Source organism: Pithys albifrons, chromosome 21 (assembly GCF_047495875.1).
Source record: "Pithys albifrons albifrons isolate INPA30051 chromosome 21, PitAlb_v1, whole genome shotgun sequence".
Lineage (NCBI taxonomy): Eukaryota > Metazoa > Chordata > Aves > Passeriformes > Thamnophilidae > Pithys > Pithys albifrons.
This window is the reverse complement of record NC_092478.1, coordinates 7360471-7376934: the sequence shown is the minus strand read 5'-3', so window position 1 is coordinate 7376934 and position 16464 is coordinate 7360471. Positions and strand designations below refer to the sequence as shown.

The 16464-nt window shown below is 48.6% G+C and overlaps 1 protein-coding gene across 1 annotated transcript in view; it reads left to right on the top strand.

Annotated features, from left to right (window-relative positions):
- The first annotated feature begins 12031 nt into the window (after positions 1–12031).
- The window catches only part of USP32 (ubiquitin specific peptidase 32), a 79475-nt gene continuing 75042 nt past the window's right edge, over positions 12032–16464 (top strand). The window contains exon 1 of the mRNA XM_071574946.1: positions 12032–12075. The gene's annotated coding sequence lies outside the window, so the exon portion shown is untranslated. The remainder of the gene's footprint in view (positions 12076–16464) is intronic.

Genomic DNA, 16464 nt, shown 5'->3' with positions numbered 1-16464 from the left:
GTTTTTTGTTCAAGTGAGCAGTGAAGTGTCTTGTGTAGCTGTCTGAGCATGAGTGAGGCTGAAAATGGGCATTTCTGGGGGGATTTGTTTTTAAACCATCAGGTTTGAGTCATTCTGAGTGGCCTGTAGTCCCCCAGCTGTGCTTGGGGCTCGGGCAGAGGCCTCCCCTCCTTTTCTGGGCTGAGATTTCCATTTTCAAAGTTAAAACACCCTCCAAGGCTCCCCCAGCTGTGAGGAGACCCAGGACAGCCTCCAGGGGAGGGGTCTGGGCCAGGCCCACCTCCTGCCACCGTGGAGGTGGGGGGGGCTCTGTGCAGGGGAAAGGTCCAAGTCCCCGGGGCTGTGGTTGTGTATCCCGATATCCAGGAGCTGCAGTGGGTGAAGGATGCAGGTCCCTGGGTGCCTGTGGGTGTTCCTGCAGCTTCTCAATGCTTCCCCTTCTCCCCAGGGCAATGGTGGCACCTGGGGAGTGCTGAAGATGAACTGCCAAGCACCAGCCAACAACAAGACTTGCCATAAAAATATCTCTTTGCTTCAGCTGGTACAAGGGAAGAATCAAGAGCAGCAACTCTGCAACTGTTCTGCCCAGGTGAGGGGGAATGGAGGTGTGAGGCTGTTCTGCTGATTTTGGGGGAGTTACCAGCTCCAGGTGCCTCCTAGAAATGCCCTTCCATGCCTGGCTGGTGTGAGCAGAGCCCAAACCCCTGACCCGAGCGAGGGTCGGCTCCTCCTCGCTCTGACAAACGGAGCCACAATTCCTCAAAACCTGCCTGAGGCTTTGGGGTTTTCTAGGCATTAGGGAAAATGCTCCCTTGGACTTTCTGGAGCACTGGAAGCTCTTTCTGGCTGGCAGAACATCTGGTTCCTCTCTGACAGGGCCAGCCCCTGCCCTGGGGCTGCCTGGCCCAGGGTGACAGTTTGGTGTCACTCCTGCAGGGCTGTGGGCACAGCAAGTTCTGCTTAGTCCTGACATCCTTTGTTTCTCCCTGAACAACATTTCTGCTTCCTGTGGCACAAAATGTGTGTCACTGCCCTGAATGTCACCAGTGGCCTCTGTTTCCATCTCTTCAGGCTGTGGTTTGTGGGGGGAAATGGGATTTTGTGGATTTTCCCCCCCTGTGTTTCATCACTCATTGACGCTTCATAAAATGCATGAAAATCTGAATTTCCTTGAGAGCCAAAGTCAAGGTTGTGCAACATTCCTGTGGGTTCCCTGATGCTTCACTGAAAGGAAACGGCCAAACAGTGCAGGGAATGCCCATCATGGTTGTGCAGGTCTGGGAGCACCACTGCCCACCAGCTTCCAAAATCCAGCAGCAGGAGAAGACAGTCCCTGTGAGGGGCACTGATGCATCCTGTGGTTTATTCCAAAGGTTTTCTGATCATACTTAGAGCAGAAACCTTCAAAGGTGAGTCTTTCCTCTTTGCCCGTGTCATCTGCTCAGGAAACTGAGGTTATTTCTGGCAGAGCTCAGTTTTCCTTGAGAGCTTTCCTGTCACTTCTAAGTCACCTCAAGTCCTACTGGAAAAACTGTAGTATAACCCAAGTCTTGAGCAGCCTTTAATCTTGCTCAGTTCTGTCTTAAACAACTGTGACACTTTGAGGGCAGACAGGATTTTTCTGATGCAGCCACTGTGCTCTTACATTGGGTTTACCTTTAGATAGAAGAAATATTCTGTTATCCTGAGAAAATTCCTCATGTTCTGCTGCTGACCCAGGTCTGCAGCACACCAGTCTCTACTCTCATGCCCAGAGAAACCAAATGTGCTGCCTATGAGGGCAGTGTGTGACATCCCCCCCAGAGCCTCGCCCAGACACTGCTGTGACCCCCTGGAGCACAGCCAGGGACTGCAGTGCCTTGCCAAGGGCTGTCATGGAATCCACATTTAAAAAGGAAATCTGTTTTCTTGATTCTAAAAATGGCCTGTTGTTGTCTGTCCTTCCAAAGGATCTGGGAGGGATTTTTCTTGGCTGGGTTCAGATCTGGAGGCAATAACTGAGCCCCCCACCCAAACATCTCCTTTTCAGCACATGAGAGTGAAGGATCTTTGGGGGTTTTACTGCTCAGGCTAAAGGATTTCTGAGCCAAGTTGTTGATGTTTCAGTAAAACCTGGATTCCACCATAAATTAAATCTGGCCGACCCCAAAGCCCAGCCAGGATCACTCAGGTTGGAAAAGACCTTTAGGATCATCAGGCCCAACCATAACCCAGCAATGCCCAGACCCCAGAGAGGGCTTTGCCACAGCAAGGAAAGGATCAGCTGCTGCTGCCTCCAAGCACTGCTCTTCCATGAAAGGAATGAGGCACTGAAGGCAGGTCTGGTGCTTCCACAGCCTTAGTCCAGTGGCAGTGCTGGTGCACAACTGTTGGGGATCTCCAGGATAAGAATAAATAAGCTCACATGGCTCCAAACAACAGAACTTGCATGTTGCTGGGCTGAAGCTTGTTGCTATGATGATGCTGCAAGTATTGCAGAGTTTGTGGGTTTGGGAAACCATGGAGACAGTTTTCACTCCCTGCTTTTTGCTCAGGTGGTGACACTGCATTCATCAACTTCTGGGTCTTTTTGCTGATCTCTGATGTTGTCTGGGGACCTTAAAAACAAATTCTCCATGAAGTGCAGAGAAGGCAGAGGGGACACTGGTGAGCCCAGTCGGTGCTTTGGGGCTTACCTGGGTGGGTTCTGTGTTTGCCTCCATCCCTGGGGGTCCACAGGGGGCCCACAGCAGCTGCTCCTGCTGGCCCACCCCAGCTCTCAGCAGGGAGCAATCCCCACCCCTTGGGATGTTCATTCCTTTCTAAGTGCAGCAGTTTTCAGTGTTCCACGTGGTTTGTGTCTCTGGTGCATTTGCGTGTGGAGGAGTTGGCTGGGTGGTGTTTCCCCATTCCCACAGGGAAGCAGCCAAGGGAGGAGGATCCCTGGGGCCCCAGCCAGCACGGCATGGGGGACTCCTACTCAGCCTCCCACATCACACTGGCAGCTCCTGGGCCTTGACTTTTAGTTTAGTTTTGAAGTGCTCCCTCAGAACTGTTACAGCCCAGACTGGACTTTTTTTAGAGGTAAACAGAGAGACTGGGGAGAAAGCAGATGGAAAGCAACATAGTTCTGAGTGCATGAGAACTCCCACAGGACAGGTGATTGTATTTTATCAGCTTGAAAATAGGCTTATGTGGGACAAATCCTGCTTCCCTGGGCAGCCTGACCCCACCAGCAATGGCTTCTGACTTCCCTGTTCCCTGCCCCCTCTGAGGTTTGCTGGAGTAACCGAGTTCCCAGGGGCTGGGTGCCAAACACACCTGCCACAGGTCGGGCTGCATTTTTGCTCTGGAGCAGCAGTGAGTTGCCTGGCTGGGGTGGCCCAAGGGCAAACCACAGCTATGCTTTGAGCACCCACATTGCTGGGCAGACACCCCAGTTAGCACTGGGTGATGTGGGCCAGCACAGGGGTGTCTTAGTCCCCACTGCTTCCTTGTGCTGTGGCAGCTTCTCCTGTGTCTGAGACAGCAGCTCAACCAGCCCAGCTCCTCCAGCCCCACCACTGATCACGTCTGCACCTGCTCATCCTTCTGCAGAAATGCCAAGTGTGGAAGGCTCTGCATGAACAGGAAAAGGCTCACCCTGCTTGGTAACAGTGTGACTGTGCCAGTCCCTCACCTGCCATTCCTTTGCAGGTGTGTTGGTGGCACCTCTCAGTGGCCCAGGTGTTCCTGCAGGTCTCAGAGGAGCTACAACTGCTTTAAAGCTGCTTCACTTTCTCTCCTTTGAGTTCTGAACAGACCTGGGGTTTTCTGAAGGGCAGCATAATCGTTCTTTTTTTCAAAGCAGAGCAGAACCCCACTTTCAGAGAGATTTCTGTGAGCAATCTGTGCAGGCTGACTCCTGCCTGGGCAGCACCTCCTGCTCGGCCGTGGCGCTGTGGGGTGGCAGATGGAGCGAGCTGAGCGCTGCCCCGGGCGGTGTCTGTCTGTCCTGCCACCCCGCTGGGCTGTGCCATGCTGGGCGCTGTCCTGTCCCCGGCGCTGACACCCCGCCCAGTCCCCCCAAGCCCCTAAAACTGTGATTTAAAGGCACACCGAGGGACTGGCATTTTCCAGGCGCTTCAGGCAGGCGGCGGGTGGCTGCGCTTGAAGCGGGCGTGGGTTGCCGTGGCCGGGTGTCGCTGCCACTGGATGTCACTGTCGCCGTGCGGCACTGGGAGCACTGGGAGGGTGGATCGCAGCGCGGAGCGGCCGAGGCAATGAGCGGTGTGGGCCGGTGCCCGGTTGCGCATCTCTGGGGCGAGCCCAGGGAAAAATAACGTTTCTTTCGTCAGTAGTCACGTTGTTTGGCTTTTTTTTCTCAGAGAACTCAGAGCTTTATTTCTTCCCCATCCCAAGACGTGGGGCTGATTTCTGCGGATTCAGCCGCGTTCAGGAGCCAGCAGGTTACAGAGGGAAAGGATGCTCCGTTCCGGCTCCAAGCTGGAAAGTGCCTCCGGGATTTTCACCAAGTCTGAAAAGGAGGAGTTGGGTCCAATGTTTAAATTCAGATGTGTGGAGCTTGGCGCAAACCTCAGTCGTGCCTTGGCACGTGCGGGTCTGGGAAATTGCCATTTTTCAGCCAAGAATTGAAGACGGACAAAGATTCCTCCCGGGGAAAAGGTGCCAGGACAGAAACGGACTGCTGCTCTTATAGCTTTTCGTTTTATTATTTTTATTAATTAAACTATATTCATAGCAATGTAAATTTTTAATTTTAAGAAAGCCTAAAAGCCCAAATACTGATCCAAGGGGCGGTGGATCCCTACTTTTAGCAGACCGGTGAGCAGAGCTGGGGGATCGCTGCCCTCCAGCCTCTGTCCTGAACAAACCCCACAGAGTTACCACATTAGGGTGCTGGAAACCTCCATCGCTTACTAATCCCATATCGACTCTGTGTTTTTGTGCTGGCTCATCCCAATACGAGGCGTTTCCCAAGGCTCTATTCCTGTCGTGCCGAGTGTGCTGATGCCCCTCGAATCCGCAGCCTGTTTGTGCTCGAGGCAGGAGCCGCCTGCTCTTCCTTTCCCACAAAGGGCAAAGATGCCTCTTTTTCTCCCACTTGTCTTGCATAACAAAAGGCATTTGTCACCCGTTACATAACGGCGGCGTTTGTCGCTGTTCCCGGCGGTCTCTCTGGAGGCAGCTCGTCCCCAGCTCAGCATCGCGGTGCATCCGTGGTAATTCCTCACCCACCGCTTGGGCTTTGCCTTTTTTTCCCTCCTTGGAAAGATGATGTAGAGTTGTGTGCTTTGGCCCTGTTTTTTTGGAGAGCAAAAGGATGGGAAGGTGTTTGGGGGGTAGTTTGCTTTTAATGCCTGTTTTGAGGGACAGTGCAGGGGATCAAGGCTTGTCCTTAGTAGAGGTCGTGTCCCAAGCCTCTGGAAAGGGCTGTGCTGGAAATGGAGCTCAGTCCCTCAGGTCTGAAGGAGCAGGAGCTCCTGTCACCACCTGTCACCACCTGCCTCCCCAGCTGCTTTTTTGATACCTCTCCATTAATCTCGAGTGTCTTGTGCTGCCCACAGGGTTTTTCTCCTTACAGTAGGTTTGGTTTCCTCCTTGGTGGAATATCTGTTGGCGCCTTGAGAGAAAATAAATGGTTTTGTTTCCCCATAAACTGAGAACAAAACCTGGCTGTTTTACCCTGTCTCTAACTGGAGGAGAGAGCTGTTTACCTGTGGCCAAAACTGATTTGTGGCCTTATCACTGCCAGCTATCAAATGACCACAGCTCCCTTTTGTGTGAAGCAAGGCAGTGTCCCAGTAACCCAGTAAGCTTGTCCCTGTTTTCTAGTTTACTCAAAACAATTTCTTAGTTGACTTTTTTCTTTTTTTGTATTTTTGTTAGTCGATCTGACTCTAATTATTTTTTAATAAACTCCTGAAGTGTGTGTTTCTTGTGGACCTTTGAACTTCCTGGGTGTACCCAGCCTTTGCTCAGGAGATATGTTTATGGTTGGCTATGAGTGTGCTTAAATGTGTTAACCCTTTGGAGTTGGTGTTCCCAGGGAGCTGTTGCAGTTTCCTTCCCATCTGTAGGTGATGCTCAGGCACAGAAGTCACTGTTGGCAAACCCAGGCTTTACCTGAACCAGTCACGAATTTCAAAGTTTAATTTACAGTTTCAAAGTTTAATTTCTATAGATTCAGATAAAGGTCTGGATCAGATTTGATCTGTAAAGCGTGACTGGAAGCACGGGGTGAGCAAACAGCTCCCAGGACTGTGCCCACAGTGCTGGGAAAAGCAGCTCAGCTGCCACAGCACCGGGGAAAGTCCTTTTGATGAACAGATTTCTCAGTAACAGGCATCTCCTTTGACATGGATCAGCCCATGGAGCTGCTGGGTATAGTCACCCCCTGAGAGTCAGAACAGCAGGAACAACTCTTGGGTATTAACCCTCCTGTTTTCTCACCAGACACTCCCTTGACTGGTTTTTATGTGCTCATACAGATTCTGCAGGTGCTTCCCATCCATCCTGAGAAGAGGGGGACAAACTGCTCCAGCATCCTTGGGGAAAGAAAGATGTGGATTGTGCACATGAATACAAACTTGGTTCTCTTCCTCATTCTGCTCTCTAGGTCTGGTTTGGGAGTGACACACCCATTGCACAGCTTTGCAGTGAGTCAGTGCCAGGAGTACAAACTGCAGACAAAGCACAGTGAGGTTCCAGTGACCCACCTAACCACACACTTCCACTTCACAAGGGCCTGCCAGCCTGTGTTTGATTGATGCCATTAGGAAATGGTGGCCATTGTCTACCTTGTAATTTATTAAAGGCAGGATTACCAAAAGGGATCTAAAGTAGGCACCTAATTCTTATGCACTTTTAATGATAATTGAATACCTACTTCATTAAGCAGCTCTGAAAAGCGTTGGCTCTCGGGAGTGTGGGCACAGCTCCTGGGCTGAGCAAGCACAGTTTCCCTCTTGAGATTGTGCACCAGAAAGTCCAAGATGGGTCTTACTCAGCTCTCCCACTGGCTCTGCTGAGCCATGTTGTGGGGAAGCACTGGCCTTGAGTTGGTGATGACCTACAGTCCCATTTGATGGGAACAGGGACCTTGGGCTACACCCTGGGTGTTTTCAGGGAGCTGGTTGGAGTTGAGACCTCAATTCCCATCACAGTGTACTGGGAGTTCAGGGTTACCTCCTTCACAGATGATGGTGAAAGCCAACAGCAGTGAGATCTCTCTCCTGGGTGACATCTCTGTTAAAGCTCTCCTGTTAGGAATGAATAAACTGCCCTTGCCAGGAAGAAGTCTGGCAAGGCTTGGAGTTAAAGGGACTCTGCTTTGGAAATTTACTTCCAGGTGAAATGCTTTCCCAAAGGAACATGTGCTGGACTCCATCATGCCCTGACCAGTCAGACAAGTGCAATTGTTGTGTCCCTTGGACAATTAGTGTAATTACTGCAGCTGTGATTCAGCTGGGCTCCTGTGCCAGGTCGCTTCTGGCACCCACAGTCCTGGCAAGGGCTGCACAAAGGCCCCTGTCCCTGAGGTCCCCCCGGGCCTGGCTCTGCTCTTGGCTGGAGTGTGGATGGTTTAGGCCAGCAGCTCCTCGGAGCAGCCGGCAGTGCTGGGCTCCCACCGAGCCAACTGCCCGTGCAGGGACTCACCCTGGGCAGGCACCAATTGGTGGGTCTTGAGACAGAGACACGACCTTGTTTTCAGCCTGTCTTAGGGAAGTTTGGCCTTTCCCCATGACTGTATTCAATAATGACAAACATTCATTAAGACAAGCCTTCCCCTTAAGATGTCTGCAGCCTTTTCCCTCCTGTGTCTGCGTCCTTCCTCCCCCACACCCGAGATGTTGCTGTCAGCTCTGGATGCAGGAGTCTTTCACACGCTGGTGCTGAGCAGAAGCAGAGACAATTCCCTGCTAACACTTTGCAGTTAGGCTTGCTTGGACCATCTGAGGTATGTTGCAGCTTGTCTAACCCATGCTAGGATTTCACGGCGTGTTATGTGCCACTTTACACAAGGTAAGCTCTGCAGAGGGAAGCAGTGGTGATAGCACACATCAGAGGGAAGCAGTGGTGATAGCACACATCAGAGTGTCTTGTGCTGCCTCAGCCTGCTTGTTGTGAGGACTCTTGGAGGTGGTTTGGCTGAAGGGGGTGTTGAAAATGCAGCTGGTTTCTCAATGCCTGTTCCCAACGGCTCTTGCTGTGCCTGCTGCCTGCAATCGTGACATCTGTCCCCTCTGTGGCAGGCAGCTTCTCTCCTTTCCACCTCCAAAAAGATTTAAACCAAAAAGTTGCCAGCTTATGTCCTCCTCACCTCCCAAGTCAGGGCATGGAAGGGCAGCAAGTTCCTGGCTAATGGGAGCACAAGAGAAATGAAACTTCCTCAGCACGAGCTTTCCCCGGCATTAGCAGCCAGATTAAAAGCCATTTAGGAGCTCTAGGGACATGAGCTGGTTGTTAGCATAGGCATAATCCATATTTGCATGGCCATATCTGTGTCCTTGGGAGATTACAGCTTCCACACAGCATGTGACCACAGCATGGAATGGCTCTCTTGGCTTATCATGTGTACACTTTACTTTCCAGAGGATTGAGAAGGCCTTGAGCTCCCCTTGAAAAGCCAGGTCTTTGTTCTACCTTTCAGTGCAAGCAGCACTCGGAGCTCAGCCAAAGCCAGGAATATACAAGTAGGAGGCACAGATGGACTTCTCTGGCCAGGCTTCATCTGAGGATCTCACTGTATTTAGCAGTTGTCCATCAGCCTGGCTGACTCCTGCGAGATCAGATGTGAGCTGTGTCTTTGAGCCTCACAAGGCTGTGGCTGCACCACTTCCCCCTTTCCTCTGGAACACAAGGTGGCTTCCTACTCTGAGGCCTCTCATGTTGGAGAGTGGCATAACACAGACCACATCTATGTAAATCTCTGGGATTCTACTGCCTGCTTATGGCAGGAATGCATTGAAAGGATGTTCTAATTGGATGGGGGAAAGTCAGAGTACAAACAGATTATGCATCTCCTGTTTCTCCCTGTGAAGAAAAGGAGCCCAAGTGCCAGTCAAACACACTGTACTGTAACAGTGCACCTCAGGGAAAACTCTTCCCTTTCCCCTGACAGCTCTCCTGTGAATATTAATTTCTGTATTTGAGTGTCTTCGTCTTCCAGGAGCTGTGCAAGTGCAAACATTACCCAACTCCTGTAGTGCAGCAGCTCTTGCAGTGCAGAGGAGGCACAGAGCCAGAAAGGAAGCAGTTGGGGAGATGCTCTGTGTGTGCTGCTGTTTGTAATTTGCTGCTCTGGGCAGATTTAGCCTGATTACCACGTGTGATGTGCTGGATCTGGTTGCATATGATATATGCAGGCATATGATAGGGTATTTATTTACTGATAAATCCCAGGAAGGAGAGCTGATAAAGGTAGATAAATACACAGGTATTTTACATTATATTTAAACCAACTGCCTGCACATGTGGTTTAGTTAAACATAAACCCCAAATATCACTGCCAGATGTATTGCAATGCAATGCCAAATAGGAATTGTAATGAGGAATGTTTTCCAGCAACCTGTTCTTACCAGGAGGGTGGTGAATTCTCCATTTGATGGAGTGATTAATGATACTCAGCAATTACTTGGACTGTAGAGGTGGAGGCTTTGCTAATTCCACCTGGAAATTCCTTTCCTGGTGCTTAAGGGTGATGAAACTTTCACAGCCAACCAAAGACCCATCTCCTCCCTGCAGCTGGGTGCCAATAAACACAGCTCAAGTTAATAACTAGTATCAGGGGAAGAGATCTGAAAGAGAATTTGGGCCAGTTATTGTTTCTCTGTGGCATTATTAGAGGCATCCTAACATGCCACAGGAGTTGCTTTTTGGCAAGCGTTGGGAGTTGCTCATTTAACCCCTTGTTAGAAGTAATGTGGTATAAACACTGACATGATTGGTGACCAGTGGTGTGTACAAAGCATAAATACACCTGCATCTCTTTTATCCACTTCTTGCAAAATCCAATCAGGTGCTTTCCAAGTGTTCCCACACTGGAAGACACAGGCAGCCAGATCTTCCACAGTGCCCAAAGTTACCCATGACTCACCTGAGGTGCTGGTCACCTCCTCCTCCACAGATGTATCTTCAGGTGTTCCTACATTATTTTATGCTTCAACAGGTTTGTAGATGTTTGTCCTTGGCTTCTCAGCCAGCTGTTCATGAGCTTATTAATGGTGTTTGCTACTGTCATAAAACTTTTTAAAGTTGCTTGAAGTCCTTAGGAACTGAAAGAGCATTATCAGTTTCCTCCATACTTGGCAACTTCCACCCTGTGAGAAACAAGATAGTTAAAGGCTTTTCTTCTTATTGTGCTTCATAAGTTTTTATGCAAATCGAAATAGGCACTATTAATGAGATGTTAATAAGCCCATCCCTTTGGTGCCACTTGTAAAATCAAATTTATAACAAGTTGGGCATTGAAAATAATTTGACTTCTTTTATTAACTTTTTGGATCACATAATGTGAACTCCCTAGGTGATTTCTGCCTTGCTCACTTCCCCTCCCTAACAAATTTACCCACCATCATAGCAATGAGTCAGAGAAGCCTGGAAAATGATGAGACTGGATCACATTTGCCCAGCCAGCCATGCCTGGGGAACAGAGAAGGGGATGGCATGGGATTAGGGAGGCCCTGAATGTGTGAGGCAAACTGGAGCCCACAAAGGGAGCAACAAAAAGAAATGAGGGAGAGATAATGCAAAAATAATAAAAGCTGTAAAAGAACAAAAAGGGATTTTCCTCTTTTTGAAATCAAATGTCAGACCACCAGAAGGGGCTGTCCTGTCATGTTTTACGTTCTCAGTCTTGATGCTTTTCTCTGAACAACTCACTGGGGAAAATCTTTGAGCTCAGAGCCAGGAGACTGCCTGCAGCAGGTCTCTCTCCTCTCTGAGTCATGGCACCCTCAGTTTCTAAGCCTCCCCTTAGGGTAGAGGCTCTTCAGTCTGTACCTCCTTTCCCTGTTCCTTTAGATTTGGATACCTGCCCCCAGTGATCTTGTTCCTGGCACAGGAGTGTCAGACTGGTGATGATTCCCAGGGCAGTGGGTGCCACCAGGCTCGGTGAGGCCTCTGGTCAGGGGCTGTGCCCTGAGGTTGCCCAAGGTGAGGAAGTTGAGGCTCCTGGCTGTGTTCAAGTCTCATCCCTGTTGTCACTGGTGCCCTTTCTCTTGCTCTGTACCTGTGCCTTCCACCCCACTGCCCTCGGCCTGACTCTGAGTGCACAAAGCATTGGAGTGCTTTTAACTTTCCACTTGACACTTCAGTTCATGGATTTTCCATGAGGAAGTCAGGTTTGGGTTTTTTCATTTTGGTTTTATTAAAAGACAAAAGCAAGGAAATTCCCCTCCAGCCTGCAGAATGTTGCTGTCAGAAGTTGCTTAATTTCTCTTTCTTAAAGCCTTCAACACCCTGTTATGCTTAAAATAATAAGCCCCCAAAAGGCCAGTCTTCTTTACGTGATGGTTTCAGTCTCTTGCATGATGGTGCAGGGGGGAGGCTGTAATGAAACATGGGCTCTGCTGAGATTGGCAGAGGGGAAAAAAAAGCAGTGCGTGCCATTTAATTTCTATGATGTTCTGATTCCCTCCTACCAGCCTGGAAATGCTGAACGTGATCCTTTGTCTGGCATATGGGGATTTGGAGAACTGTTGCTAATTACAGCAGTTGTGCTATCTCCCTTAAATGGCTTAAATAATGCATTAAGTGCTTTTATGATCTCCCCCAACACTCTGGAATGCAAAGAAGTGCATTTTATGCTGTTTATAGTTTATGGCCAGTGTACCTTATGTAACATTGATCAGCAGAAATAAACGGGCTTGGGTGATTTATTGCTTGTGCAGTTCCCAGCTGAGGCTCTAAATGCTCAGATCCCCTCGTGTTGGGTGTTACCCAGAGGCAGGACATGCCTTTCCATCTTGGAAGGTGGAGCCTAATCCAAGGGAAAGAGGCTGTGGGTGGCTGCAGGGAATGGTGGGGCTCAGCGACTTGGGATGCCAGGGAAGGGTCATGGCACACCACGGGACAAAGCACTGTGGAGTTAAGGTAAGGCTGATGGCAGAGGCACAAAGTGTGGGACCTGGAAGAGGATCACAGAAAGTCACATTCCACCTTATTTAGGGAATATTACCATTTTTTTAAAATTTAATTTTAAATTAGGAACAGGTTATTAAGCATCACATTTAGAAGTGGGAGTATTCCATGGTCTAGAGTAGTGCTTATCCAGAAAAAGAAAGGCACTATGTCCTTTCAACAATCTTTTTTTCAATCCTTTATGGGTTTTTTTAGAAAAAAATCTTCTAGTCATCTCTTTCCACTCAGAATCCCATGTCTCTTGCCTCAAAGTCTCAAGTTTCTATTTCTGTTATTGTACCTAAAGTTGAAAAAAAATGTGAGAAGAGTGTGCTGTGAATGTCTTGTTGCTGGATCTGGTGTGAGGAATAATTACAGAGCAGCTGAGCAGTGCTAGGCAGGGGCTCCAAGAACCTGGGAAGACACAAGTTGGGGAGGGACGTAAATCACAAAGGGAATTAGTGATAATGATTAAAAGATTGGCACAATCTGACCTATAACTTGGTTTAGTTTGACACAGCTCTCTGTAAAATCACAAGTTTTGTTAGAATATGCTAGCAATTAGCAACATTTCACCTCTTTGAAATGAAACCATTGTGCAGGCTCTGCAGAGTAGGGGAAAAAAGGCAATTTTGTCTGGTTTTGTTTGCTAGTAGCTTGAAAATGAGGAGGTGAGAAACTTGTGTCAAACCTTGACGTACAATTTTGCAATTAAAAGACTGAGCAGAAAGTGTGATCTGAAGACCTTCAGTTTTCTCACTGTGACATAAAATTAACAGCTATCTTCATTCTCATTCTGCTTTAATAATCCTGCAGAGAAGGAAGAAAAAAGCTCCCTAGGCTGGCTAGTGGGACGGAGGGGCTGGTGCTTGGGCAACACCAGGCTGGGAGGGGAGGGATTTTGGTTGGCATTAGCTGGCAAACATCTGCACAACGCTTTGGATGCTGTAAAGTGATATATATCTCCTGCTAAAAACGGAGAGGTGCTCTCTGGGAGAGAGGAAATACAGTTCAGAGGCATTTCCTGATTGGCCACCCAGAACACTTCAAGGTCGTCCATGCCCCAGCTTGCAGGGATGCACAGCTGGCACCTCATCACTAAAGGCAGCAGAATCTCAACTCCAAAGCTGTTAGCAAACTGTGTGGGTAAAAATAGAAGGATAAATTGCAACTACCTGAAAGGGGAAGGAACAGCTGGAAAGTGATAAGAGAAAACAAAATGAGTAGAGAAACTCTTTGCTATCATCTTCGTGTCCAAGTGCTTTATAAGAACTTCAAATTGCTCCTTCCTTGAACGTAACAATTTTCTTTTTCAAACTGTGACAATTTGGCAACCTCCACCTACTCTGAACTTGCCTTCTTTTGTGAACAATCTGTTCAAGAGTCTACTCCATATTCCAGGCCTAATTTTTATTACAGTAGCTGAAAGCTCTTTGAGGAGTAGCTGGACTTCTACCCAAAGGATTTCATTGATAATTTAACAGTAGATTTTATAAAATAAATACACCTGCAAATACTTAATCTAGTAGGCAAATTTTTGATTAGCCCCTAATGCTTTTCCTTGCTGCATGGGCACAATCAATCCACAAAAGCAGCAAGACAGAATGTAGTTGGAGCTACTTGTCCAGCAGCGATGTATGTTTTGTTTTGGGAGCCCACACATCAACAGCCACTGCATGTTCAGCTGAAGTGACAGGAAAACAACCTGTGTCCTGTTGTGACCTACTGCTGTGTCCAGGGAGTGAGGTGGGATGTGGTGGCTGGAGGAGCAGATGGAGAGTCATCGGGCTATTTTTGTTGCCTTCTTGGCTTGATCAGGCAATTCTTCACTCACTGATTACAGGCATGATGGTATCTTAGATAATGGCCCGATAAAGGCCTTTTAAATCCTTAATTACTATCATTAGCCATTTGACACCATAAAATAGAGCTCTGCTGTTTTCATGTCTTTCTGTTTTGCCCCTGTCAGTAGGGTGTCTGCAGTGTTCTGAACAAAAACAGAGAGGGGGAACTTCTGGATCCTGATCAGGTTGTTGTGTGTGTGCCAGCACAACAATGTGTGTGTGCACACATTTGTACTTGCCACTATCCAGGGCTCTTTTACTCTCTGTGTTGTGAGAGCACCGAACTGAGATATCAGCCCGTTGGCAGGGTGAGGAAGACTGGCAGGTTCCTCTGTTTGGGGAGGTCCTTTGTTCAGTGTTTGAGTCGGGTGAAACCTTAATTAGCAAATAAGAAGCTTTGGCCTTCCCTTCCAAGATCCGAAGCAGAACTAAGGGAAGTGCAAGGATGTGCCAAATGACACGACAGTACTGGCTCCATGGCTTTTGTTTTGCTGCTGCCCTGCTGGTTTGAAATGCACTTCCCACTGTATCAGCTGCTGGCAAAGCGTTCCTGAGGCTCTTCCATGTTTGATGCTTTGCTGTTGCTTTCTGTGTACACAACAATCAAACTGCTGCGATGCTGGGGACCCTGTGTGCAGCAGCTGGGGAGCTGAGAAGAAAGAAGCCCTTTCTTTGAGAGGGAGAGCTGCCCCGTGGTGCCACCGTGGTGAGGCCGTGCCCGCTGTGTGTGCCGCACTCTGGGGGCCACACAAGCTCCTCTTTCCACTACGCAATCTGGACTCTTCTGGAACAGAGTCAACGTTAGTCACTTCTTGCAAAGCCACTCCTTTCATTTGATCTTCTGTTATTATTTGCACTTCCTCTTGTCACAACACCTTTTATTTTTTTGCTGCCAAGGATGGAACGGCAGAGAAATCCTTTAATTCCATTCCAATGACACAGAGGGTTCTGTCTTTGAGAGAGCACAGAATTGCTTCTATCAAACATATTTCTTTTCCCATTGTTTCCTGATGACAGATACTACTCTTAATCTACACAGAGACAACACTTTGAAATGGGAGATCTGTGTTCCTGTCAATTGTTGTTACGTTGATAAATCATAGCATGTCTCACTTTGTGAATGACACACGTCTGGGTTGCAGTCTGCCTCTTTTTTGTCACAGTTTTTCAGTGCTAACAACAGCCTTGCCAAAGCTCGTCTGTTCCCTCACTGTGCACCCCAGCAGGCTCATTAATTCGGTCACACTTTCCCTGTGTATGGCATAATCAAACAGGTTGATAGAAAATCGTGAAGGACATGGTGTTTATAAAAATATCTACTATCACTTACCTTGTGACTGTCACTAGCTGTGGCACCTGGTTACTTCTGGGTTGGAGGAATGTCAGCAAGGTCTGGCAGGAGAAAAAAAGGGGTTTTTACTGCTCTTTGTGGGCCTCAAGTGTGATCGTGCCACCCTTCCACGCACAGAGAAGCTCTGCTTAAGAGAACATCAAGAGTGGAGGGTGCCTTATGGTGTTTTCTTCTGTATCTTTCAAAGGCAACTGCAGGAAAAGTGGGGGATCACTTACCCACAAACCTTAAAATAGCTGCGGACGCGTGTGACGTGCCTCACTTTCCTTGGTTGTGGAGATGCCACTATTAATATCATGAGCTGAAATATGGATTGAGTAGTAATGTGAGCAGCAGTTCTGAGCAGCTTCAAACCTGGCACTGGCTCACTGAGCAAAAACAACCAGGGGGAAGCAGCTCAGCAAAAACAGTAATTAATTCTCTTCTAAAGGGGTGGCAGAACTAAACAGAGGCAATCCACAGCTCAAATGAGGCTGTGACATGCTCCCACTTCCCTTGCTGTCTTTTCTGGGCACTGCTGTGCAAAGCCCCTTTCCGTATCTGCTACAACCTGCTATACAGGTCTGGTGTTTGGCAGCGTGGGTGGGTGTGCAGAGCAGGGCTGTCACTCCTGCCTGTCACCCCCACGCTGTGCTGTCACTACAGCCCAGCCCTACAGAGGGACAGGCTGTTCTCTCCTGCCTCCCCGCCCTGCCTGTAACTCATCAGGAAGAAGGAGGGGATGAGGTGTCTGCTGCTGCCAGGAAGTAGCAGGGGATGATGCCAGGTGAAGGCCTGGCTGTGGGGCAGAGGCAGATGTGTCAGGGTGGGTGGGGATGAGCAACTGCTTGAGCTGTGAGAGATCTCTAGGGCAGGTGTGAAAAGAGAAATGTCCTCCTACTGAAAAGGAGGGGAAAAGTCCCAATCATCTCACTCTGAGAGTCCCCTGACTACGCCACGCTGCAGCCCTGGTGAGCACTGCCTTCAACACATCCCTTAGCACACCCCTTCATCAAGGAAGCTGATTGCTGCATTTGCAGAAATACTGTTTGAGTATTTGTGGCTAAAAAGTAAACACAAATTTTATTAAAAATTGGGTGGTGCTTCCTGAGAAAGAAGAACATGTTAAGACTTCATTTTCTTATCTGCTGCTAGTTATAATGAGCTTATTAAAACTGGATTCTAGAA